This window comes from Phascolarctos cinereus, unplaced genomic scaffold (genome assembly GCF_003287225.1).
Source record: "Phascolarctos cinereus isolate Bilbo 61053 unplaced genomic scaffold, phaCin_HiC Scaffold_5;HRSCAF=322, whole genome shotgun sequence".
Classification (NCBI taxonomy): Eukaryota; Metazoa; Chordata; class Mammalia; order Diprotodontia; family Phascolarctidae; genus Phascolarctos; species Phascolarctos cinereus.
The window spans coordinates 112,935,168-112,961,808 of record NW_027555958.1 but is presented as its reverse complement, the minus strand read 5'-3'; positions in this window follow the sequence as shown (position 1 = coordinate 112,961,808).

Genomic DNA, 26,641 nt, shown 5'->3' with positions numbered 1-26,641 from the left:
GGAGTTTCCAAAAGAGGAAACTGAAAAGTAGGGGGTGGAGGAAGAAATCTGGAGAGTCAATAACAGTGCCCAATGATGGATGAAGTGGTAAACATGGTTGGTCTGGCTCTTTCTTAAAATGGAGGCGTGAGAGGAATTCATCACCAGAAAAGACTTCCGGGTAGAAAGATCCTCCAGAATAAGAAGGTTGCTGGGACATGCTAGAGAAAGGCCAGAAGTGAATGCTGGAGTGGAATAAGGAACTGAACATGGATAGCATAGGCCTTTCTTTTAAATAGAATAAACTTATTTTTTACATTTACTTAAAAAATTAATCTATTATTGTGCATTATTTTTGCATGGTAGCTATTTCCAGATATTGTTTCAATGGACCTTCCTTTGTAGCAAAGACAGATAAGTAAAACTTCCTGTGCCTAGCTACTAGATCCAAAGCAATATTGGTAAACATTGAAAAAATGAAGACTACTATCCTCTCTACATCAGTTGTGTCCATTTAGTACAAGGTATTCAATACATAACATTGATAGACCCATAACTCTGTACCAAAGGGAGGTGATAAAGTTTATTATCAATTCTCTGGGACTAAAATTGGTTATCAAAATTATTCAATTTAGCTTCTTTTTAATGTGTTTTTCACTTATATTACTATAATCACAATTTGCATTTTTCTCCTAATTCTAAAACATCACTTTATATCAGTTCATAGACTTCTCATATTTATATGAATTGCTCATATTCATGGTTTCTTAAGATAAAGTAATATTCTAGTACATTGAAATGCCAAAATTTAATTATTAACTAGTCAAATGGCACCCATACAATTTTCATTCTTTTGCTATAAGGTACTGTCATGAATATTTTGGCATATACTGGCATTTCTGTCATTACTTTCTTAAGTTATATGCCTAGTTTTAGGATTACTAAGTCAATGGTTGTGAACAAATTAATGACTATTCTTATTCTAAATTATTTTCCAAAATAACTTGAACAATTTACAGATTTGCAAAGAGTGAATTAGTGTGCTCATCTTCTTATAGCTGCTCTAACAGTGGTTATGTCCATCTCATCAATGTCAATTTGATGAATCGGACACCTCTTAAAATATTGTTTTAATTGACAAAAAGATGAAAAAATGTATTAAAAATATTACTGGTCTTTAATAATAACTACAACCCATGTTACAGCACATTAAAAAAATAAAGCTATCTTCTATCAAATATAGGTAGGACAAAATAGTATTCATCAAAATAGATTTAAAAAAATAAGATTCATGCCAAAAAATCTCAAGGGAGACATTACAGACACTTACCACAAGGTGGCTCAATAACTGAAGAAAATGAGTTAGGTTTTAGACCTAATAACTACAAAATGAATGCCTTGGAAATCAAAATGTATTCTTTGCATTAGTAAAATGTAGACTGGAACAGGAAGATACATATAAGAAGGTCAGAAAAGATTTATCAAAAGCTTACTTTTGTTAGTTCTTAATTTTCTTACCAGTAAGAAAAAAAAATAGTATGGGCTTCTTCAAATGAGAATTATCATTTAAAAAATGAATGCAAAGCACTAATACTGAAGTTATCTTATATCCACAGACACTCATAGTCCTTCTTTACTGATTCCAATATTTTAAAGGTTAAAAAATATATTTTCACTGAAAACTTGTAATGTTCTGCCAGTGTTCATTTTATTTTCTTTTTAAAATGGTATTTATATTCATAATTTTATGACTTTCATGTAATGATTAAGTTAGAAAAATATTTTTTTCAAAATCATTATTTTCCAAATATCACATTTCTGAGAAAGCTATCTGACTCTTCACAGAACTTAGACCATTGTGACAGCTAATGATATTTTCATGTCATTCTAATGGAACAAAGATTTATATTTTTCCATCAGTGCAAAATCTTGAGGATCTTTGTCTCTGAACTTGAACTGCAAAGGTTAATTCAGTAAACACGTATTGACAGCTCATGCAAAGAGAATAGAAATGCTGACCTTAGGAAGCTTAATGCTTAGTAGGGAAAATAAGACAGCAATACAAAATAACGGAGATGTCAAGGAACTGTGATAACACTGGTGTGAGAATACTTTCCCCTGATGCAGAGCACAATCCTTCTATGTGTCAGATAATGAGACATCTATCTGCCTGAGCCTGAAAGATTAAATGACATTTCATCTGATTATACAGCTAGTAAAATTTAAAGGAAAGACTCTTGCCCAATTCTTTCTGTTTCCAAGATCAAAACACTATATATCACACCGTGATGCCTCTGTTTTGGTGATAGTAGTAGTAGTAGTAGTCATCATCGTTGTCGTCATCATCACTATCATTATTGTCATTGTCATAGTATCAGTGAGAAATTATTTAAAACTGAACCTATCACTCATATCATGGGGAAGGAGATTAGAAGGAAAGGGCAATGGCAAAGGTAAAGAATGCCAGCCAAAGTGATACAGAGTGAGAACTCAATATACCCTGTAACTGCTGTGGTAGCTATGAAAACTGGAAAAGTGACCTTAAATGATAGTTGCTGGAAATACCCTTCATGGAGTCAGCACCTCAGTCAATGTGATGGAAGTACTACTTATGAATATAAGAATTAGATGGGTTAGCATGAGGTTGCAGGCTGGTTTTACTCAGAATTATTGTGATGATTAGTTTGAAATAGATGACAGGGGAATAAATGGTAATCATTTATGTTCTGGAGGTATAATAAAGCAAGAAACATTATAATGAACAACAAATACCTATATCCTACCTAGTGGAAATGCTTTGACGCAGATAGTACTGACTCCTAAAGTGAGTAAACCATGAGTTTGCATGAAATAAAAATATATGAATCTTTCTTATTATGTACCAGTAATATATCATAACAAAATTATACCTAGATCTTACCAGTGATAGACGAAGACCTTATATCCCTTTATGTAAACAAGAATCCCAGTTTCAAGTAATACAATAATATATTTCAGATGACCATGTGGCAATCATAAGAAATAAATGTATTTCTAAATTTGAGAAAAATAATATGTTTTAAAATTGTGGAATTACTTAAAACTCAAAAGGAGAAAGTTGAAGAAATTGAATATATTAAAAATCTAAGCTTAAAACAATTTCCAGAGGTATTATATAATAATGAACTGGAGCATAAAAATAAAGTCAATATTATAAATGATTTTGAAAAGGTGACAGGCATTCGTAGAATGGAATTTTGCACAGCCATTCTTTAGTTGCAAGTCACAAAACCAGGACCAATTATACAAAACAAAAAGTGTTACGTTTGTGGTATATGAATGTAATGGAATACTGTTGTGCTATAAGAAATGATGAGTAAGCAGACTTCAGAAAAACCTGGAAAGACTTTTGTATGGACTGATGCTGAGTGAAGTGAACAGAACCAGGAGAAAGTTGTACACAGTAACAGCCATTTCCTATGGTGACTAGCATTCATAGACTTAGCCCTTTTCAGCAATGCAAGGATCTAAGACATCTCCAAAGCTGTTATGATGGAAAATTTCATCCACATACAAAGAAAGAACTATGGAGTTTGAATGCAGATCGAAGCATACTATTTGCTATTTTTTCTTCTGTTTTGTTTTTGTTTTCTATTTCTTGTGGTTCCTCCTATTGGTTCTACTTTTTCCTTACAACATCACTAATATGAAAATATCTTTAATAGTAATGTATAGGTATGGCCTATATCAGATTATGTGCCATCTTGGGGAGAGAGGGGGAAAAAAATTAAAACTCAAAAGCTTATGGAAGTGACTATTGATAAATTAAAATAATAAAAAAGGAATGCAAAAAAAGTGTTACTTAAAAAGGTGGAATTTGTTATAATTATCACAAGGAAATATAAATAACAGTATTTGCTATGGCCCTTATCACAGGAAATACTATAATATGAAAAACAGAGCTATCTAACTCCTACAGACATCGAATATGACAACAGTAGATGTGAGTACAAAGAAAAAAAATAAGAAAACTATTTACATGTGGAAAGACTTGACAAGGTTAAATCTTCAGCTTATATGGGAGTACAATGTAAACACAATATAGCCTGATTTCATGCAGCAAAAAAAAAAAAAGGAATGTAGTCTGTAAAGCAAAAGTGTGTTAAAAATTAATAATCAATCAACAATTGAAATTAAAATCCTAAATGTTAAAATAATGCAAAACAGTGCAAAGAAAATAATGAATAATTCAACATTAAGGGAAAAAATTACTGAGAGCCAAGATGGTGGAGTAAAGGCAAAGACTTGCCTGAGCTCTGCCCAAACTCCTCCAAATAACTTTAAATATGACTCTAAACAAATTCTAGAGAAGTAAAACCCACAAAAAGATTGAGCAAAACAAATTTTGAGGCCAAGACAAGTTAGAAGTTTGTCAGGAAAGGTCTGTTGCACCAGGGTGAGAGAGGAGTACAGTCCAGTGCAAGCCACACCAGCATAGACTGGAGCAGGCCTCAGGACAATGGAATCCCTGGCAGCAGTGGCAGTTTCCAGACCTCTCAGTCCACAGACACCAAAGACACCTTAGAAGGTCAGCAGGAAAGGTCTTTCACACCTGGGGGAAAGCAGAACACAGTTCAGCACATGGTATGCCAGCATAGCCCCAGCCCAGCAAACCAGGTAGTGATTGAATCAGTAGCAGCAGTGGCTGCTTCTGGAGCTCTCAGCCCACAGACAGTAAGGATGTTGAACAACTGGTCAGAAGGAGATTGTAGGTGTCTTTGTGCTAGCAATGAGGCAGGACTCTATTGCTTTGCCCATACTCAGATTCGGATTGCAGTCCTGGGTGGCAATCCCAGAGCAAGGAGGCCTACCAGCATAGTAGAACTGGCAGCAGCAGTGGAGTGGGAACCCTTCCCCACAGTTTTAGGGCAGAAAAGAGTCCTTGTAGACACTCATAGAGAAGAGCATGGTGTGGAAGAGTAGTAAACACACCTCTTTTAGGTCATACCATCTTGGAAGAACTGAAAACTTACAGGTTCCTAGAAGTATCTCTGAAAATAGCTGCACAAAACCCCTGAAGCTTGGAACAATGCACTCTCCACCCCAGAAGCAGAGTTATACTTTAACAAATAGTTAAAATTCAAATAATAGGCTGGGGAAATGAGCAAACAGAAAAAAAATTCTGACTATAAAAAGTTATTAAGGTGACAAAGAAGATAAAAACACCCTCCAAAGAAGACAACAAAGTTAAAGTTCCTATATCCAAAGCCTCCAAGAAAAATATTAATTGGTATCAGTCCAGGGAAGAGTTCCAAAAGGATTTTGAAAATCAAGTAAGAGAGGTAGAAGAAAAATTGGAAAGAGAAAGGAGAGTGATGCAACAAAATCATAAAATAAACCAAGTCAACAGCTTGCTAAAGGAGACCAAAAAAATACTGAACAAAATAATATCTTAAAAAAATAGCCTAACCTAAATGGCAAAAGAGGTCAAAAAGCCAATGAAAAGAGGAATGTTTTAAACATCATAATTAGCCAAATGGAAAAGGAAGTCCAAAAGCTCACTGAAGAAAATGATTCCTTAAAAATTTGGAGCAAATATAAGCTAATTACTTTAAGAAACAACAACAACAAAAAATGAATGAAAAAAATAGAAGACAATGTGAAATATCTCATTGGAAAAACAACTGACCTGGAAAATAGATTAAGAAGAGATAATTTAAAACTTATTGGACAATCTGAAAGACATGATCAAAACATCATCCCTCAAGAATTTATCAAGTAAAACTACCCTGAGATTCTAGAACCAGAGGGTAAGATAGAAATTGAAAGAATCCACTGATCACCTCCTGAAAGAGACCTCAAAAGGAAAACTTCCAGGGATATTATAGCCAAATTCTTGAGTTCCTAGGTCAAGGAGAAAGTGTTGCAAGCAGCCAGAAAGAAACAATTCAACCATCATGGAGCCACAGTCAGGTGAACACAAGATTTAAAGGCTCAGAGGTCATGGAATATGATATTCCAGAAGGCAAGGGAGCTAGGATTACAATCAAGAATCACCTACATAGCAAAACTGAATATAATCCTTCAGAGAGGAAAAAATGGATATTTAGTGAAATAGAGACTTTCTAGCATTCTTGATGAAAAGATCAGAGCTGAATAGAAAATTTGACTTTCTAATACAAGACTCAAGAGCAGTATATAAAAAGGTAAACAGGAAAGGGAAATCATAAGGAACTTAATATGGTTAAATTGTCTACATTCTTACATGTGAAGATGATATTTGTAACTCATAAGGCCCTTCTCATTATTAGGGTAGTCACAAGGAGTAGACATAGACAGAGGGCACAAGTGTGAGTTGAATATGAAGGGATCATATCTAAAAAGAAAAATTAAGTTGTGAGAGAGGAATGTACTGGGAGAAAGGGAAGGGGATAGGCATAATAGGTAAATTATTTCACATAAAAGAGGTAAAGAAAAGCTTTTACAGTGGAGGGGAAAGGGGCAGGTGATGGGGAATGAGTAAGCCTTACTCTCATCAGGACTGACTCAAAGAGGGAATAACACATACACTCAATTGGGTATAGAAATCTGTCTTACCGTAAAGGAAAGTAAGAAAAGAAGGGGATAAGCGAAGGGTATGTCAGTGATAGAAGGGAGGGCAAAATGCTTTTGAGGAGGGACAAGGTGAAAGGAGAAAGAGAATAGAATAAATGGGGGAGGAGGGAATAGGATGGAAGGAAATACAATTAGCAATAATAACTGTGAAAAAGATTTGAAACAAGTTTCTCTGATAAAGGCCTCATTTCTCAAACATAGAGAACTAAGTCAAATTTGTAAAAATAATAGCCATTCCCCAATTGATAAATGATCAAAAGATATGATCAGTTTTCAGTTAAAGTAATCAAAGCTATCTATAGCCATATTAAAAAAATTCTAACTCATTATTGATATGACAAATGCAAATTAAAACAATTCTAAGGTACTACATCACACCTAGTAGATTGGATAATAGGACAGAAAAGGTAAATGATAAACGTTGGAGGGGATATTAGAAAAATTAGAAATTAATGCACTGTTGGTGCAATTGGGAACTGATTCAAACATTTGGTAGAGCACTTTAAAACTATGCCTAAAAAGCTTTAAAACCACATATACCCTTTGACCTACTAATACCACCACCCCAAAAGAGATTAAAAAACAAAAAGGAAAGGACCTATATGTATAAAAGTATTTATAGCAGCTCTTTTCTGGAGGCAAAGATTTAGAAATTGAGGGGTTGCCTATCAATTGGGAAATGGCTGAATAATAGTGGTATGTGATTTGCTAGAATACCATTGTGCTATAAGAAATGATGCACAGGATGCTCTCAGGAAAACCTAGAAAGACCTGTGTGGGCTGATACAAAGTGAAATGTACTATGTACAAAGTGATATCGATATTGTAAGATGATCACCTGTGACTGACTTAGCTATTCTCAGCAATACAAAATTCCAAGACAACTCTAAAGGACTTATGATAAAAAATGCTATTCATACCCAGACAAAGAACTTATGGTATCTGAATATATATGGAAACATACCTTTTTTAAACTTTATTTTTCTTGAAGTTTTCTCTGTTTTATTTCACAACATGTCTACTACACAATATGCTTGACATGACTACACATGTATAATCTATATCAAATTGCTGCCTTCTCAATTGTGGGGGGGTGGAGTTGGGACAGGGGAAGGGAGATAATTTCAAATTCAACGTTTTAAAAACAAATCTTGAAAATTGTTTTTACATGTAACTGTGAAAAATAAAATAATAAACAATTGAAAAAGAAAAAAAATACACTATGTTGAAAACCAAAGAAAAATACAGTCAGTAAACATGCATCTACTATGAATCAGGCAGTAGGCAAAGAGTTGATAAAAAAAAGAAAGGCCAAGAGATTCCCTGTCCAGAAACAGCTTACCTTGTAATAGTGAAAGACAATAAACAGAAGGAAATTGAAAAGTTGAGGAGGCCAAGGAACATGCCTAGTAGCATAAGGATAGGGCATGATGTCTCCTCAAGTGCATCTGGATGGAAAATGAAGACATGGCTGGCCTGGGTGTCTTTAAACGGAGGTTTGGGGAAGAGGAGAAAGGGGAGAGTGGAGTTTGAGGGGAGGGAGAAGAAAAGGGAAAGAAAAGAGGAGAGGAGGGAGAGATCCCAGAGGTAGAAGACACTGATGAGTTGTCAGTTCCAGGGTTGAAGTGACCTTCTAGGATGAAGAGATGAGAGAGAATTCCCAAAGAAAGACAATGTAGAAAATTTCTGCTCATATATATGTTTGAAATAAGTCTAATACAACAAAAAGTCAAATTGTATCACACATAAAACAGGAAGTGTATAAACACAAAGAACAACAGAATGCTTGTTAAAGAGGGAGATTAAAACTCTGGCTTCTCTGAAAAACTGGAAAGCAGGCAGAGGCATAATGGTGGAATAAAAGCAGGGACTTGCTTAAGCTCTTCCTCAAACCCCTCCAAATACCTGCCCAAAATGACTATGAACAAATTCTAGAGAAGGAGAACCCACAAAAAGACAGAGTGAGACAAATTTCCAGCCCAAGACAACCAGGATGGTCAACAGGTCTGCTGCTCTGGGCTGGGAGAGAAGCACAGTTCATTGTGGGCTGCACTGTCACAAACTGGGCCCCAGAAAAACTAGAACAGGTGTCAAGGGACTGAATCACTGACAGCTGTGGTGGTTTCCAGTCTTCTCAACCCATAAATGCCAAAGAAATTAAGAAGGTGAATGGGAAAGTTCTGTAGAACCTAGGTGAGAGAGGATCTTAGTTCAGCCCTGACCTCAGCACAGCCATGAGGTGGCAGTGGTAACAGCAGTCAAAGGAGAGAATAGAATAAATGTGGGGTGGAATAGGAGAAGGGAAATATATTTAGTCTTTCACAACATGATTATTATGGAAGTGTGCTGCATGACTTACCCACGTATAACTTATATTAAATTGTTTGCCTTCTCAATGAGGGTGGGTGGGTAGCAGGGAAGGGAGAGAATTTGGAACTCAGAGTTTTAAAGATGAGTATTGGAAATTGTTTTTTTTTTTTCCATGCAACTGGGAAATAAGATACACAGGCTATGGAGTATAGAAATCTATGCTACCCAACAGATAGAATGGTAAGGTGATAAAAGAAGGTGTGGGGGGGTGGTAGAAGGGAAGGCAGATTGGGGAAGGGGTAATCAGAATGCATGCCATCATGGGGTGGGGGTATGGGAGAGATGGGGAGAAAATTTGGAACTCAAAATCACATGGAAGTGAACATTGAAAACTAAAAATAAATAAATAAATAAATAAACTGAAAAGAGAAAAACTGGAAAGCCATAGGTCCTCATAAAATCCACAATTATTATCTCAAAAGCTTCACAGTAACTATTGGGTAGCTAGCAAAGCATTTTATCAGCTTCTTCTCTGATGTCTCTTTCTTAAAGGAATGGAATCACATATCTATTACCAAAAGATGGAAACACGAGTGACCCACCTCCAAATAGAGACAAAGTATATGTTTATATACTGTGTAGAAAGCACTCAAGGTTTGTATCCCTTAAAGAAATCGATAAACACAAGAAAATAATGTGTTATCTAGGGAGAAAATAAGGTGTGCTAAAAAATACCAGGGATATAAAAATCAATTCATTATTGATTCAGTAACTATTGAACAAGGAACCAGAAGAAGCCATAATTTTTACATTTTCTTTATTGATTATCAGAAGTTTTTGATTCAGTTTTATAGTCACACTTTAGTAACATACTTTAAACACATACAGTAGATGTGAGTCATGAAAACATCAGTTTTTTTGTGACATTATAGTAGATTTCTCTGTTCAGCACACACCAATAACATAATAATATCAAGAATAATTAATATCAAATGGAGTATCTTCCTAGGGGACAGTTTAAGCCTACTTTAGTTCTGCCTAGACTCAATTCCTTTATCATCACTTTACCAGTTCTGAATATGGCTTTCAGCTGAGAGAGAGAGAGTAACAACAATGTATTTGATTAACTACTGAAAATATATGGATGAAAACAAAATACATGGTTACATAGAAAATCACATTAAAACTACTTCATCTCATGGAAACTTTAGTGATATCAAAATGTCATTTAGAGGCAGATAGGTAGCATAATGGATAAAATGCTGTACCTGGAGTCAAGAAGACATGAATTTAAATCTCACCGCATCTATTTGCTAGCTGTATGGCCTTTGGCAAGTCACTTAACATCTCTGTTTCAGTTCCCTCATTTGTAAATTAGAGGTAAAAATAACACCATTCTGTATTCAACACAAGAATACTTCCAGTGTTGTTGTGAAAATAAAATGAGATAATATTTATAAAACATTTTGAAAACCTTGAAGGACTATGTAAATGCTAGTTATAATAATTATAATCATTATTATTTGGATTTCACAAGGGTAAAAATTCCTAATGTATATTAGAGAAGAATAAAGGACTGAAGGTTCTGAATTTGAATCTAGACGTCATATTGAACCAATAAATGATGGCAACAGTAACATATTCCTTGGTTTTCAAATAACAGTCCCTATCACATATAAGGATATCAGGGTAAAAATTGAGGCGGTATATGTTAAGAAACTAACTTGCAGGGGGTGGAGCCAAGATGGCTGAGTAAAAGCAGTGACCTCCTTGAGCTTTCCCCTAAACCCCTTCCAATACCTGTAAAAAATGGCTCTAAACAAATCCTAGAGCAGCAGAACTCACAAAAAGACAGAGTGAAACAAATTTCTACCCAAAGACAACCTGGATCATTCATTGGAAAAGTCTATTGTGCCAGGCTGGAAGAAGAGTGCAGTTCAGCCTGGGCATGCAGGCAAAGACCAAGTCTCTGTAAACCTGGAGCACACCTCAGGCAACTAAAACATGGGAAGCTGTGGCAGTTTCCAGACTTTTCAACCCATGAACACCAAAGACAACTTAGAAGATCAATAGAAAAGGTCTGTGTCCACAGTGAGAGAGAGAAGCTTGGTCCCAGTCCCAGCACAGCCCTGGGATGGTGCCTCTTTCCAGAGTTCTCAGCACAGAGAGAGAGAGAGGGAGAATCAAGTGACTGATCAAAGGGGGCTACTGGATCTCTTTGCTGGTGCTGAGGCAGGAATCTCTTGCTTTGCCCATGCTTGGATCTGGGTCACAGTTCTGGGTAGCGTTCCTGGGGCAAGATGGAGCACTGGCATGGTGGAGCTCATAGTGTTGGTGGAAATAGACTCCTCCTCACAGTTCCAAGGCAGAAAATAGGGATTGTGGTCACTCATAGACCAGAGCAGAAGTCAGGAAAGGAGTAAACACCTCACCCTTGATAGTACCACCATTGAAAAATGGAAAATTTACATGTCCCTAGAAGTATTCCTGAAAATAGCTATACAAAACCCCTGAAGCTTGGGACAGTACATTTTCCACAGTGGAAGCAGACCCCCTACCTTAAGAAAGAGTTTAAAAGTTAAGAAATTGGTTGAGAACATGAGCAAACAGCACAAAAAAAGTCAGACCATAGAACCTTTCTTTGGTGACAAAGAAGATCAAAACATACAACCAGAAGAAGACAACAAAGCCAAAGCTCCTACATCCATTGCCTCCAAGAAAATTGTGAATCCGTTCCAGGCCGTGGAAGAAAAATCATTTTCTCAAAAAGGATTTTGAGAAGCAAGTAAGAAAAGTAGAGGAAAAAGTGAGAAGAGAAATTAGAACCATGCAAGAAAACATGAAAAACAAGTCAACAGCTTGCTAAAGGAGACCCAAAAAAATGCTGAACATAACATCTTTAAAAATAGCCTAACCCAAATGGCAAAAGAGGGCCAAAAAACCAAAGAGGAAAGTATGTCTTAGAAAGCAGACTTGGCCAAATGGAATAGGAAGTCTAAAAGCTCACTGAAGAAAATAGTTACTTAAAAATTAGAATGGAGTAAATGGAAGCTAGTGACTTTATGAGAAATCAAGTAATTGTAAAACAAAACCAAAAGAATGAAAAAAAATATAAGACAATGTGAAATAGTTCATTGGAAAAAAATGACATGGAAAATAGATCTAGCAGAGATAATTTAAAAATTATTGGACTATCTGAAAGTCATGATCAAAAAAAGAGCCTAGACATCATCTTTCAACAATTATCAAAGAAAACTGCCCTGATATTCTAGCACCAGAAGGTAAAAGAGAAATGGAAAAAATCCACTCATCACCTCTTGAAAGAGATACCCAAAAGAAAACTCCAAGAAATATTGTAGACAAATTCTAGAGTTCCCAGATCAGGGAGAAAATATTGCAAACAGCCAGAAAGAAAAAAAAATCAAGTATTGTGGAAAAATGATCAGGATTAACAAGATTTAGCAGTTTCCACATTAAGGGACCAGAGGGTTTGAAATATGATATTCTGGAGGGCAAAGGAGATAGAATTATAACCAAGAATCACCTACCCAGCAAAACTGAGTATAATTGTTCAGGGGGGAAAATGGATATTCAGTAAAATAGAGGACTTTCAAACATTCTTGATAAAAAGACCAAACATGAATAGAAAATTTGACTTTCAAATACGAGACTCAAGAGAAGCATGTAAAGGTAAACAGGAAAGAGAAATCATAAGGGACTTATTAAGGTTGAACTATTTACATTCCTGCATGGAAAGATGATATTTGTAACTCTTGAGACCTTTGTCAGTATTAGGGTAGTGGTAAGGGAAAATACATGTATGCATAGTTAGATAGATAGATAGATAGACAGATAGATAGATAGATAGATAGATAGATAGATAGATAGATAGATAGATAGACAGACAGACAGACAGACAGACAGACAGACAGACAGATAAAGGGCACATTGGGAATTGAAAAAGAAGGGGTGATATCTGGTGAATAAAATTAAGGGGTGAGAGAGGATTATATTGGGAGGAGAAAGGGAGAGGTAGGATGGGGTAAATTATCTCACATAAAACAGACAGTGGAGGGGAAGAGGGAGGAGGTGAGAGGGAATGAGTAAATCTTATTCTCATCAGATTTGACTTAAGGAGAGAATAACATACACACTCAATTGGGTATGGAAATCTATCTTACCCTATGGGAAAATAAGGGGGAAGGGAATAAGAGAACAGGGGGATGATAGAAGAGAGGGCAGACTGGGGGAGGGATAATCAGAAGCAAACACTTCTGAGGAGGGACACGGTCAAAAGAGGGAATAGATTAAAGGAGGGCAGGACAGGACGAAAGGAAATATTGTTAGTTTTCCACAGCATGACTACTATGGAAGTGTTTTGCATGACTACACGTATATAACCTGTTTTGAGTTGCTTGCATTCTTAATGAGGGTGGGTGGGGAGAGAGGAAGGGAAATACTTTGGAACCCAAAGTTTTACAAATAAATGTTAAAAATTTTTTTCACATGCAACTGGGAAATAAGATATACAGGCAATGGGGTATAGAAATCTATCCTGCCCTACAGGAAAATAGAAGGGGAAGGTGATATGAGAAGGGGGTGGAGATAGAAGAGAGGACAGATTAGGGGAAGGGGCATTCAAAATGCATGCCATCTCGGGGTGAGGTGAGAGATTAGATGGGGAGAAAATCTGGAACTCAAAATCATGTGGAAGTGAATGTTGAAAACTAAAAATAAATAAATTAATGAAAAAGAAAAAACCTAACGTGCCTCCTAGTATCAAAGCTTAAAAGAAAAAAATGCTTAGAGAAATTAAGAAGTATATTATATCTGCCTTAGTATAGACTTTTGGAATCATAAAATGGATAACAAAGATCTAAGGTTTCCAAGTAAAGATCCATACAATATTAATGAATTATAAAGCTTATTACCTCACAACAGCTACAAAAAGATTAACATTTCCCCATCTAAAAGGAGGTACATAATGGGTAGATGTTCTCAGAGAATACAATAAACAAGTATAGATTTATACGAAGAACTGTGGAACAATTTTTCCCCAGTGTAATAGGAAAATGGTTGACAACAAATATATGCTATTCTCTTTGTCATATGAAACTGAAGGTAGGTGTAAAAGGGGAATCAGAAGGTACTACATGTGTAATAGCCACATGAACTCAACCAACAATATTTCAACTAAAAATCATGGAAAAAAATGGCTGAGCCAAGCTCATGTGTTGATAAAAATAGGTACTTATGATGGTAATCCAGAAGGAGCTCATACCCACTAGAAAAATGAAGAAATGTTGTTCTGAAGGAGACTGGATTTATTGACACAGGTTATATGATAAAATGGTCACTGCAAGCTGCAAAAATTTCCATCTACTAGATGCTTAGACACATATTCAGAATTATATGCTAGAAGCTCTTTATCCTTTATAAACCAACAGGTGACAAATCCCCATGCTATGAATAAAAACCTAAAATATCCTACAGAACTGAACACAGAGTACATTGGAACTGGAGCATCATCACAGGTAAAACTGGTAGCACAATGGCTTAAGGCATAACATTGATCCATAAAAATGTAACAGTATTCAAAATCACCCCAGAAAAAGATGTGTATATTATCTCTCTCGTCTTTGCTACTAGAATCCCATGGTTTACAATTTGGAATGAGATTATCTTCTGTCACAAGCACAAGCCAAGAATTATGATAAATTTGAAAAGTGAGAGATGACTTGAGGCTGGAGGTATCGGGAAAAGCATCACATTGGAGGTGATATCTAAGTTTAAGAAGGTATGAGAAAAATTCCAATGGAGAGAAGAAAGAGAAATGCCCATGTATGGGAATTGGCATGAACAAAAGCATAAAGATATAAAAAGTACTGGGAAATTTCTGAGATAGTGAGCAATTAATATTGACTTGAATGTTGGGTAAATGAAAAGGATCAAAAGAAGTGAAAGTAGACTGGAGCTCTATTATAAGGGCACTTAAATGTCATGCTAAGGAGTTGTGACAGATTTAGGGAATATAGTACACTTAAGCATCTATATATATAGGCTTAGATAAAATACATGGGAGGCAGTATGATGAAATGGTTAAAATACTAAATTTTGAGTCAGGGGACTTCATTTTGAGCCATAGTATGTTATACTCATGGGTGAATTAGGTGGCACAGTGGATAAAGTGCCAGACCTGGAGTCAGGAAGATTTCTCTTTCTGAGTTTAAATCTGGCTTCAGACACTTAAATAGCTGTGTAACCCTGGGCAAGTCAGTTGACCCTGTTTGCCTTGGTTTCCCCATCTATAAAAAGAGTCGGAGAAGGAAAGGGCAAACCACGTTAGTGTCTTTGCCTAGAAAACTCCAAAAGGGGACATAGAAAGTTGGACACAATGAAAAACAGCTAAACAATGTCAATTAGATGGAACCAGCCTCTCATATGTGGGTGCCAGAACTGAACAGACCAGTCTAGAGACAGGAGAATCAGAAATCAAAAAGAAGTTTAATTTCAAAGTGAGGGAAACAGCTTGCAAGCAAGTACTTACATGGGGATGGCCCGCTTTAGCATAGGCAGATCTCAAAACTTATAACTATGGCTATACAGTGAACTATGGCCTGGACAATGAAGGGTAACAGCAACAATGAGAGAAGTTTGATTCATAGCTGAGCTTAATGACCAGAACATGGATATAGCAAGTGCATGTCTGAGCTGAGAGAACACCTGGTGTTGGTCAAAGCAATATAATAATTACGTGAAACAATTTTGGGACTTTGCTGTGGCTGAGATCATCCAGAGGATGAGCGCAAAGGATTGTTATGCCAAGTTCAGGGCACAGCTTGCTTGCCAGGCCTTAGCTCTGCAAAATAGGGTATCTACTAATATCTTGATATTTCCACCTTTAGGCCAAAGACAGGGAAGTCTGGGTCTGAAGTAACCGCTACCCTTATGGCCAATAAAGGAGAGGCAGGTATAAGCCAAGATGCCACTAGAGGCCAGTTGGGCTAGGATGAGCATTTTTATCCCAGGAGGCCAGTTCCTTGAGGGGACCTATTCAGGAAGTGTCTCCCAGGTATCACTGCTGGCTATTATTTTCTTGTAAACAGAAAGGGGGAGGTGAAGATAAGAATGTAGACAGAGAAAATGCCAACATATACTTGAATCAGTGTCTTGGTGTCTGGACACAAAACAAAAGGGAAGGTGAGAAAAACTAGAAGAGTATACTCAACCCTCATCCAGAATCTTCGGACAGCTGTCTCATCTAGATGTCAACTGCTTCTGGGTCTATACTTGATGAACTTTGAGGAACACAGAGGTTTCTACTATTCACTTTGGAGCAGGGGCTTTCTTCAGATGATCCAGGAATGCACACCCCAATGTTTTCCAGCTGTGGGAGTAGTCAGAAGGACCTTTGGTAGGGTCCCTTAGAGAAAACTCCTTGTATCAATCTTTGAATCTGAGTTTCAGCATAACATAGGTCCTTAGTTAAGAGTCTCTAAACAAAACATAGAGATGATTCAGTTTCCCATCCACACAGGGCTAGGTTCAAATTATGCAATAAAGTTTTTCTTTCCATTCCTATAATTGTATAATTACATTAAGTCAGGTTCAGATCAAACTACTTAGAGGTCTCACAATGGACTAGTTCTGAGATAGGAGATTTACAGAACCAACTCAACCAAGAAAACTTAAATATAAACCATGCAAATCAATACAATAGTTATCACATTGTTAACTAACATTAAGTCTCCATGTATCCTAGTAACCCATTCTCAATATCCATTTAATCAGCACATAATGAGTTCCAGTATATCTCATATACTTATCTGGTTCCTGGATATCATTTCTGGGGACAACATGTTTTTTCTCAGACAGTTCTAAAAGGGGCTCTGCTTCTCTGGTTCCAAAACTAGAGGTCCCTAGATAATTGTTAGTTATATCATTTGAATTTGGTTCTTCAATTTTGAAACTTCAGAGAATTTCAGTTTATATAGCATTTGCCATTTCTATCTTTACCCAAGTCCCATACCTGATATGAGGATCTTTCAAAATTTTATGGGGGTCCAACTGTAAAATGAACTCTTCTGCCTTTTAAAATTATCACTGTATTACTTTGACCAGCACTAGGTGTTCTCTGATCTCAGACAAGCACTTGCTGTAATGTTCTGGTCATGAAGCTCTGCTATGAATCAAACTTGTCTCATTGTTGCTGTTACCTCTCATTGTCAGGGCTACAGCTCACTGCATAGCCATAAGTATAAGTATTGAGATCTGCCCATATTAAAACAGGTCATTCTCCCTCCCCAACAAAGTGCAGAACTCAAGCACATGCATCTTTGCTTGTACCACATTTCCCTCACTTTGAAATTAAAGTTCTCTTTGATTCCTGACTCCTGCTTGTAGCCTGCTCTGTGCAGCTCTGGGCACCCAAAGGTTAGAGGTCAGTTCCACCCACCTGGCATTAATTGGTGTCAGAAGTGGGGCTGGACATGGAACTGGGCCATTGGACTCTCCAGTACCAATGGGAATGGACTTAGCAACACTGGAGATTTATTTCTCCAGGGTCCGACCCCCCCCTCATCTGGTGAGTCCTCTGCCATTGTCCCTGCTCCAATATTTGAGCCCTCACATTGGTTGAGCTCACTACTCTTTGTGAGGAAAACTCCAGGGCTCTCCAGTGATCCACATGTTGGGTCTCTCTGGTCAGGATACATACTAGGGCAAGTCACGACATGTCTGTCTGTATCCCAGTTTCTTTATCTGTAAAATAAGGCTGTTGGACTGTATTTGGTTTAAGACCCTTTTTCAGTTCTAAACCTTTAAAATTAGGGTCTACTGAAGAATTCTTAATGGTGAAGATAAAAGCTGCTCTCATGTCATGGTGGTTAAGCACTAATTTTTATTTTTCAATTATAAGTATTCTGATTGTTTGCTACACATAAGACTTGCCAATCATAAAAACATGGTATGCATTTCACTTGTTTGCTTATGAATGTTATAGTGCTTTTGGACACATTTTCTTCTGGTTTTCTCTTTTTAATTTTTTTTAATTAAACATTGATTAATTTATTTTTAGTTTTCAACATTCACTTACACAAGATTTTAAGTTCCAAATTTTCTCCTCATCTCACCCTTCCCCTCACAGCAAGATGGTATGTATTCTAAATATCGCTTCCTCTAATCTGCCCTCCCTTCTATTACCTCCCCTTTTCTTATCCCTTTCACTTTCTATTTTCCTGCAAGGCAGGATAGATTTCTTGTCTGTTTTGTTCAAGATAATTTACCCCATTCTACCTCTCTGTTTCTCCTTCTCCCAGTATAGTCCTCTCTCACTTCTTAATTTTATTCTATAGATATGACCCCTTCATCTTTAACTCACCTTGTGCCTTCTTATCTATTTTTTCCTTTTTTTTATTAATTTATTTTGATTTATCAACAATCACTTCCATATGCTTTTGAGTTTAAAATTTTTCTTCCCCTTCCTCCCCACTACCTTCTATCTATCTAGATAGATAGATAGATATTTGTTTTCTGTCCAACTACCCTAATACTGACAAAGGTCTCATGAGTTATGAATATTATATTTCCATGTAGGAATGTAAACAATTGAACTTTAATAAGTCCCTTATGATTTCCCTTTCCTATTTACCTTTACATGTATCTCTTGAGTCTTGTATTTGAAAGTCAAATTTTCTATTCAGCTCTGGTCTTTTCAAATCAAGATTGCTTGAAAGTCCTCTATTTCACCAAATGTATATTTTTCCACTGAAGGATAATACTCAGTTTTGCTGGGTGGGTAATTCTTGGTTGTAATGCTATCTCCTTTAAGCTCCAGAATATCATGTTCCAAACCCTCTGGTTCCTTAATCTAGAAGCTGCTAAATCTTATGTAATCCTGATTGTGTTTCCATAATACTTGATTTTTTTTCCTTTATGGCTACTTGCAATATTTTTTCCTTGATCTGGGAACTCTGGAATTTGGCTATAATGTTCCTAAGGGTTTTCTTTTGGGAATCTCTTTTAGGAGGCAATCTGTGGATTCTTTCAATTTTTATTTTACCCTCTGGTTCTAGAATATCAGTGCAGTTTTCCTTGATAATTTCTTGAAAGATAATGTTTTGATCATGGATTTCAAGTAGTCCAATAATTTTTAAATGATCTCTCCTAGATCCATTTTCCATATCAGTTCTTTTTCCAATGAGGTATCTCACAATGTCTTCTATTTTTTTTTTCATTCTTTTATTGTTTATTGATTTCTCATGAAGTAAATAGCTTCTATTTGCTCCATTCTAATTTTTAAGGAAGTATTTTCTTCAGTGAGCATTTGAACTTCCTTTTTCATGTGGCCAATTCTGCTCTTTAAGACATTCTTCTTTTCATTGGATTTTTGGACCTCTTTGGCCATTTGGGTTAGACTATTCTTTAGGATGTTATTTTCTTCAGTATTTTTGGAGGGTCTCCTGTAGCAAGCTGTTGACTTGTTTTTCATGATTTTCTTGTATCACTTTCATTTTTCTTCCCAGTTTTTCCTCTGTTTTTGCTTCTCAAAATCCTTTTGGGCTCTTCCATGGCTTGGGGCCAATTAATATTTTTTTCTTGGAGGCTTTGGATGTAGGAGCTTTGATTTTGTTGTCTTCTTCTTGCTGTATGCTTTGATCTTCTTTGTCACCAAGGTAAATTTTATGGTCTGAATTTTTTATGCTGTTTGCTCATGTTCCCAGCCAATTTCTTAACTTTTAAACTTTTTGTTAAGGTAGGGATTTGCTTCCAGTGTGGAAAATGTACTGTCCCAAGCTTCAGGGGTTTTGTGTAGCTATTTTCAGGAATACTTCTAGGGCCCTGCAAATTTTCAATTCTTCCAAGTTGGTATGATCAAGGGTGAGGTGTTTACTCCTTTCTTGGCCTGTGCTCTGGTCTATGAGGCACTTTTTTCTGCCTTGGAACTGCAAGGAGGATTCCATTTTCACTGCCACTATGAGCTCCACCACTCCCGTGCTCCTTCTCACCCCAGGACCGCTACACAGAACTGCAACCCAGATCCAAGCAAGAAAATCCTGCCTCAGCACCATCAAAGATATCCCAGCTATTCCCCTCTGGCCAACCACTTTATTCCACCTCAGTCAGTGTGCTGAGAGCTCTGGAAGTATCCAGCACCCCAGTGGCTATGCAGGGACTGGGGCCGAACTGAGTTCCTCTCTCACCATGGTCAGCCCTTTCCTACTGATGTTCTAAGTTGTCTTTCATGTTTGTGGGTTGAGAAGTCTGGAAACCACCACAGCTCCCCTTGATTCAGTCCCCTGAGGACTGCTTCTGGTTCACTGAGGTCCTGTCTTCATTTATTCAGCCCATGCTAAACTGTGCTACTCTGTCAGCCTGGTATAAGAGATCTTTCCAATCCATCATCCAGGTTGTCTTGGACTGGAAATTTTTTGCACTGTCTTTTTGTGGGTTCTGCTGCTCTAGAATTTCTTTAGAGCCATTTTTACAGGTATTTTTGGAGGGGTCTGGAGGAGAGTTCAAGCAAGTCATTGCTGTTACTCTGCTGTCTTGGCTCCACCCCTAATTTATTCTTAAAAACATCAAAAGAAATCAGAACAAGTTCTAGGCTATACAGTGACAATGACAGAGATCTGACTTGAAAAATTCCACTGCAGAATAGACATTTGCATACATACATACACACACAGAGAGAGAGAGAGAGAGAGAGAGAGAGAGAGAGAGAGAAAATCTTCTGCCTGTCTTCCCTCTGCTACATGTGACACTACAGATATTTCAGAAGGAAGTCAGAAAAACCAAGTTTTGGTTTCAGTATAAAATAAGTTTTTAAACACTTGTTTACTGGTTTATTCAAGTAAGTTTCTAGGCTAATTACCATTTGTCTATACTTTAATTTCAATGAAATATGGCTGTAAGATGCCAAGAACTATTCTAATTACCCAAGGGAAACCAAAATCCAATATTATTTATTCTAAAGTAGCTAAAAGTATAGATTAAAAGTATAATATTTAGAAGATGACTGTGGCAATGACCCATTCTATTAGTTCTACTCAGTCTCTGCTTACAGTTTACTCACTAGAGAATCAAATTATTATCTCATAAAATAGTGAGAGGCTATTATTATTATATTATTTCTGCTCCCAGAGTGAAATGTGAACAAAACAGCTTTTATTGAGTATAATAAAAGGTAGTCTATTTAACTCATTCAACCTGTTTTACTTTTGCTTCTTTGCCTTTTAATAGAGCATTACTCTTCTATTATCAAAGGGGTCTCAGGATACTAAGCTGAAATCACAAGAGGGCTTGTTGCCAGAGTACCTGGCTCATCATCAAACTGAATTTGAAAATACCTCCTGAAAACCACCATATTTTCTAAACTTTTGAGATACCACTGGGAATAATGGCAACTGCACCTTACTTATAACTTTGTTGTTCAGTCATTCAGTCATATCTGACTTTTCATGACTCCATGGACTATACATAGCATGTCAGTATTGTCCAGTGGGCTTTCTTGGCAAAGATACTGGAATTTTCTTCTCCAGTAAAGTAATGCAAGCAGAAGTTAAGTGACTTGTACAAGTGTCACACCGCTAGTAAATACCTGAGGTCTTATTTGAACTCATGTCTTCCTGACTTCAGGCTGAGAACTCCATCCCACTAAGCCACCTACCTGCCTCTACTTATAACATATTTTGATGTAACTCTTTTGTGTAAAAGAAGTCAGAACTTTACTTCAGATCCTGATGTTTTAAATTGAGTCTTGATTGTCAACAAGTTCAAGTTTTATCACAATGATAGGAAAGGGACATAAAGATGCCCTGATATACTTTCCTCATTTTTCTAGATGAGGAGACAGAATATCAGATAGATCACAACACCTGACCAAGGTTTCATGGTTAGTGACCTTCCAGAATATTACATATAATTTTTCTCAATACTCTTCATACTATATCTTGCATTATAATAATTGCTATTTGAGAACTTTTAGCTAAAGGATAATAATACAGGAGTACTAGTTTGGTCAATAAAAAAAAAACTTTCCTAATTTTTGCAATTATTTTCAAATGTTTTATAGCTTGTCTTTGGAAATTTCCATGTGACACATATATCTGGTGTCTGGCTAATGAAGCACATCAATAAATAAATTAAAAAAGCAGAGCGGATAGAGTTCATTGTTAGGAAGAACAGAGTTCAAGTGTCACCTCAGATACACATTGGCTGTGTGTACCTGGACATGTGGCTTAAACTGTCAGTGATTATGTATCATTTTATTAAGCACCCACTCCAGTATTAGGCATCATGCTATGCAATTGGGATACAAAGCCAAAAGTGAAAGAGTTGCTTTTGCTTGCAGAAGGCAAGATGGTGGAGTAAGAAGTAAGTCATTTTCACCATCCCTTAATGACCTCTGGAAGCCCAGGAAATACAGCTCCAGGAAAAACCGTGGAATAGCTGAGCTAGCAGAAGGATGAGGTGCAGCAGTCTTGTAGCCCAGGAAGCTTTGGGGAATTAATGGGAAAGGCCCCTCTTGCTCTGGGGGAGGGTGAGTAGTACAGTACATGAGGTGGCCCAGAAAGGCAGTAGCAAGGCCCACTTCAACACACCAGGGAGAGATCCTGAGCCCCAGAGCGGCGGAGCAGACAAGAGCCACACCAGGACCCCTGAGAGCCTCAGTACAGGCAGGCAACCAGGGCCCAGAAAACCACTGTGTACAACTGTTCTCCAGTCTGTTCTCCAGAAGTCAAATCTCCCAGTGACTTAACATGTCTTGGAAGCACAACTTTAAGAGGCAAATCTCCAAGCTGACAGATATCCTTCAGCAGCCAAACATTCAAGTTCAAGGCTCAGGTGAGTGGGAGCCAAACAGTTGAGTGCAAGGCCCAGGTGAGCAGGCTTCCCCCAGGGGCCAAACTCCCCACTGGGAGTGTTGCTGACCACAGCCCAGCCACAGGTAAGCTGCCAGAACCCTACAGCCTGCAACTGCCAGCACCTGAGGCCCCAGCACACAAAGCCAGTGACCAGGTCTCAGGCTCCCAGCACAAGAAGATTGGGTGGATGTCCCCTGCACTCCAGGAGGAGAGCTCAATTTTTTTTTAAGTCACAAAATAGGAAAACATCATGAGCAAAAAGCTGAAACTGACAATGACCACAGATTCCTTTTTTTGTTTTTAAAAAATTTCATTAATTAATTTTTAGTTTTCAACATTCACTTCCATAAGATTTTGAGTTCTAAATTTATTCCCCCTCCCTCTCCTGCCCTGTCCCCAAGATGGCATACAATTTGATATAGGCTGCACATATATATTCATATTATATTTTCACATTAATCACGTTGTAAAGAAGAATTAGAACCAATGGGAGGAACTATTAGAAAGAAGAAACAAAGAGAGAGAGAGAGAGAGAGAGAGAGAGAGAGAGAGAGAGAGAGAGCCAAATAGTGTGCTTTGATCTGCATTCAGACTCCATAGATTTCTTTTCTAGATGTGGACGGCATTTTCCATCATGAGTCTTTAGTCATGAGATAATATTTGTAAAGCACTTTGCAAAACTTAGTGTTATGTAAATGTTAGTTATTATTACTGTTATTATTACTATTATTAATTTATTTTATTTATCAACAATCACTTCCATATGCTTTTGAGTTTAAAATTTTTCTCCCCCTTCCTTCCCACCACCCTCTCCAAGATGGCACACAATATGATATAGGCTTTACATTTACCTTCCTATTAAACATATTTTCACATTAGTGAAGCTGTAAGTAAAAATTAAAGCCAATAGGAGGAACCATCAGAAAGAGTAAACAAAACTCAACAGAAGAGAAAAACAAAAATATAGTGATTCAACTTTCATGGTTATTACTATCTGTGTCTTTTTCTCCATCCTTTTTCCCCCCTGTTTACGCTTGTCTTTCTCCTTTCTCCTTCCCCCCCATTAGTGTTTTGCTCCTTTGCCTGCTTTAGTCCCTCCTCCCTTTCCCTTTTCTTCCCCTTTGCCCTTACTTCTTCTTCCCTCCTTCTATCTCCCCCCTCCCTTTACTTTCCCCTTTTCCCTCCTACTGCCTATAGGGCAAGTTAGATTTCTATACCTAACTGATTATGGTTTTTTTAAAATATAAATTTATTTATTTTTAGTTTTCAACGTGTACTTCCACAAGATTTTGAATTCCATATTTTCACCCCATCTTTCCCCTCCCCCACCCCAAGATAGCATGCATTCTGAATACCCCTTCCCCTAGTCTACCCTCCCTTCTATCTCTCCCCACCCCCTTCTCTTACTCCCTTCCATTTCTATTTTCTGTAGGGCAGGATAGATTTCTGTACCTCATTTCCTGTATTTCTTATTTCCCAGTTGCATGTGAAAATTTTTTTTAAACATGTGTTTTTAAAACTTTGGGTTCCAAAATTTCTCCTTTCCTCCCACCCCAACCACCCTCATTGAAAAGGCAAGCAAGTAAATACAGCACATACATGTGCAGTTATGCAAAACACTTCCATAGTAGAGATGTTGTGAAAAACTACCTCTATTTCCCTTAATCCTATCCTGCCCCTCCAATTTATTCTATTCTTTCTTTTGACCCTGTCACTCCTCAGAAGTACTTCCTTCTGATTACCCCTTTCCCAATCTGCCCTTCTCTCTATCATTCCCCTGCTCTCTTGTCCTCTTCATCCCATATTTTCCTGTAGGGTAAGACAGATTTCCATGCCCAATTGAGTGTGTATGTTATTCTCTCCTTAAGCCAAATCCTATGAGAACAAGATTCCCTCATTTTCTCTCACCTTCCCCTGTTTCCCCTCCACTGTAAGAACCTTTTCTTGTCTGTTTTGTGCAAAATAATGTACCCCATTCTACCTCTCCCTTTCTCCTTCTCCTAGTATAATCCTCTCTCACCCCTTTAATTTTATTCTCCAGGTATCACCTCTTCATCTTCAACTCATCCTGTGCCATCTATCTATCTATCTATCTATACATACACGTAATTTATCCCTTACCACTACCCTAATACTGAAAAAGGCCTAATGAGTTATAAATATCATCTTTCCATGCAGCAATGTCAACAGCTCAGGCTTAATAAGTGTCTTATGATTTCTCTTTCCTGTTTACCTCTTCATGTTCCACTTGAATCTTGTATTTGAAAGTCAAATTTTCTATTCAGCTGTGGTCTTTTCATCAAGAATGCTTGAAAGTCCTCCATTTCACTGAATGACCATTTTTTCCCCTGAAGTATTATACTGAGTTTTGCTGGGTAGGTGATTCTTGGTTGTAATCCTATCTCCTTTGCCCTCCAGAATATTATATATTCTATGCCCTGCAGTCCTTTAATGTAGAAGCTGCTAAATCTGTGTTATCCTGATTGTGTTTCCACAGTACTTGAATTGTTTCCTTCTGGCAGCTTGTAATATTTTCTCCTTGACCTGGGAACTCTGGAATTTGGCTACAATATTCCTAGGAGTTTTCCTTTGGGGATCTCTTTCAGGAGGAGATCTGTGGATTCTTTCAATTTCTATTCTGCCCTCTGGTTCTAAAATATCAGGGCAGTTTTCCTTCATAATTTCTTGAAAGATGATGTCTAGGCTCTTTTGTTGATCATGGCTTTCAGATAGTCCAATAATTTTTAAATTCTCTCTCCAGGATCTCTTTTCCAGGTCAGTTGTTTTTCCAATGAGATATTTCACACTGTTTTCTAATTTTTCATTCTTTTGGATTTGTTTTACAATGTCTTGTTTTCTCATAAAGTCACTATCTTCCAATTGTTCTATTCTAATTTTTAAGGATGTATTTTCTTCAGTAAGCTTTTGGACTTCCTGTTCCATTTGCCCAATTTTTCTTTTTAGGGCATTCTTCTCCTCATTGGCTTTTTGGACCTCTTTTGCCATGTGGGTTAGGCCAATTTTTTTTAAGGTGTTATTTTCTTCGGTATATTTTTGGGTCTCCTTTAGCAAGCTGTTGACTTGTTTTTCATGATTTTCTCGCATCACTCTCATTTCTCTTCCCAGTTTTTCCTCTACTTCTCTTACTTGCTTCTCAAAATCCCTTTTGAGCTCTTCCAAGGCCTGGACTGATTCATATTTTTCTTGGAGGCTTTGGATGTAGAAGCTTTGACTTTGTTGTCTTCTTTTGGTTGTATGTTTTGCTCTTCTTTGTCACCAAAGTAAGATAATGTAGTCTGACTCTTTTGGCGAGGTTTGCTCATGGTCCCTTGAGTTTTAAAGTCTTTGCTAAGGTAAAAGTCTGCTTCCAGTGTGGAGAATGTACTGTCCCAAGCTTCAGGGGTTTGTATAGCTGTTTTCAGAGATACTTGTGGAGACATGTAAATTTTCAGTTCTTCCAAGGTGGTATGATAAGGGGTGAGGTGTTTACTCCCTTCCTGGCCTGTGACCACAAATATTCCCTACTGTCCTGTAACTATGAGGAGGGGTTTCTCTCCACAGCCACTACAAACTCCACCACTCCAGAGCTCTTCCTCACCCTAGCACCGCCTCCCAGAACTGTGACCCAGATCCAAGCATGGGCAAAGCAAGAGATTCCTGACTCAGAACCCAGCAAAGAGATACCTGCAGTCCCCCTATGGTCAGCCACTTAATTCCCCCTCAGTCTGTGGACCGGAAGCTCAGGACATAGCCACCGCCCTGGCACCCCCATTCTGCATTCTGCACTCTGGAACTGGCTTTGACCTAGCTCTACTCTCACCACAAAAACAGTCTTTTCCCACTGACCTTCTAAGTGGTCTTTGGAGTTCATGGATTCAGGAGTCTGGAAGCCA